We start from the raw sequence: 2,104 nt of genomic DNA on the forward strand, positions 1-2,104 counted from the left end.
GTTTTTCTTGCCATTTTGGCTTTTTCTTTCCCTTTTTCTTTCTGTTTTTGTTACCAAGGGTTGTTTCATTATTGATAGGAGTTTTTGTAACAGCAAGCTAACTCACAATTAATGAGAATGATATTATGCAACACTTATTCCATGAGTCATGCATTTAATCAAACACATATGCCACCACCAACTTCCATTCATACTCATGCAACATTGGATATTTTACTTTTCAATTCAAACCAAACTCTTTTATTCAAGCATATGGGAAACAAAGCAATATTTAAAGCTAAGTGATGGATACAAGCATTATGCAGACTTGGCATTTTTCTAGCTAATTATTAACTAACTTAAAATGAAAAGTAAAGAGCAGAAAATGCATAAAGTAAAGGAAATAAATGATGGAGGCATATCATGTTTCAGACATGCATCTCCTTATTAGAGACATGGAAGAAGAGGTATGAAAGAACTTTGCCACCTTCTAATGGTCATGGCTGCTGCTTGATTCTCCCTTCTTCTTCTTTCTCTTCCCTGTCTTGGAGTAATCTTGGATCTCTTCTCCAGGACATCTTCTAGCCCAAACAGAATCTATGAGTCCTTTGAGCCCAAAAGTTTCCAACGCATTGAAGGTTGACTCAGTGTATTGACGAGATTTTGTTTGTTGCTTGGCTAAGAATTCAGGGCATTGCTCAAATGGCTTGATCTCAGGATTGAGTGTTGGCAAATTGTGGGTCAAGTACTCCAACCTTGCTTGCATGTTTTCATCATACTCCATTCTTTGTACGTGTCTAGCTTCTCCCAAGGTATGATGAACATTCTTCCATTGATACAGGTTGTGACTATATTCCGATGCTTTAGCTTGACTGAAATACAGCTTATCATATGATTCCTTGAATTCTTTGTACTGCTCTTTCTGTCCTTCAAGGATCTGTGCTTGAAAATCTTGCTGCTGAGTCATCATTTGTTGTTGCCATCTCTCTTGTTTCTCCTCCATTTGATGCTGCCAAGCTTCTCGTTCTTCTTTTTCTTTCAAGAATTGCTCCAAAAATTCAGGATGGGGCTCTCGATATTTCTCTTGGCCCTCCTGATTTTGGCCTTGTTGGATCTGCATGAGTTGATTCTGACCTTGTTGAGCCTGCATGAGTTGCTGAGATAATTCTTCAATTGATCTTTGCAATTGGCTCATATCTATGGCATTATAAGCCTGATTTCGTCCTTCCTCTCTTTGTGATCTCCTTTGTCTAGGAGCTACGACCCCTTCTTGGTCTTCTTCTTCATTAATTCCCTCCATGCTCTTCTTGGTAATTCCTTTTCCTACTTTCACTTTTGTTGTGTCCTCATCTTCAAAGATCACATTGGCTTTGTTACATAGCCTGAGAATGGTACTTGGATGCCCAAGACCTTTTGATTTGCTTGTGCTATTGGCCATTTCTTGAATACTGTCAGCTATGAGTTGTGCAATGTTGATCTCACCTCCATGCAAGATGCAGTATGTCAAGAGTGCTCTTTTGATTGTGACCCAAGATGCATTTCCCGTAGGAAGGATAGATCTCCTTACTATTTCATACCATCCCTTAGCCACAGGAGTAAGATTTATCCTCCTTATGTGACTTGGAACTCCCTTTGAGTCTCTTTCCCAATCTGTATTTTCCATGCATAGCCCCTGCAGAATTTCATCAGGATTGTTTTCCCGTTGCAATCTGGCCTCATAACTAAGCTCTGGATAGGTTATGGTTCTCAACTTGAGGGCTCTTGTGATAGCAGCTGGGCTAAAACTCACTTCAACCCCTCTGACATAACTTGTGTAGGGAGCACTATTTTTGTTTTCTTTTGCAGCATTTGCATAGAACTCCCTAATCATTACTGCACTGATGTCAGTCAGAGGAGCACACAAGAGTTCCCACCTTCTTTCTCTAGTAATTTGCCTCATGATGGGGTATTCTCCTTCCCTCAAATCAAGGCCTTTCTCATAGATAACATTCTTTGCCACCATGAACCTATGATATCTCCCTTCATGGAATTGGGATCTAAATTTGGTTGCATCAAAGGTTGGGGGTTCGGTTATCATAGGCTCTTTTCCCGGCCTTCTTTGTGAGCTTGAGGATGCCATTGAAAA

The sequence above is a fragment of the Arachis stenosperma genome, chromosome 7 (genome assembly GCF_014773155.1).
Source record: "Arachis stenosperma cultivar V10309 chromosome 7, arast.V10309.gnm1.PFL2, whole genome shotgun sequence".
Classification (NCBI taxonomy): domain Eukaryota; kingdom Viridiplantae; phylum Streptophyta; class Magnoliopsida; order Fabales; family Fabaceae; genus Arachis; species Arachis stenosperma.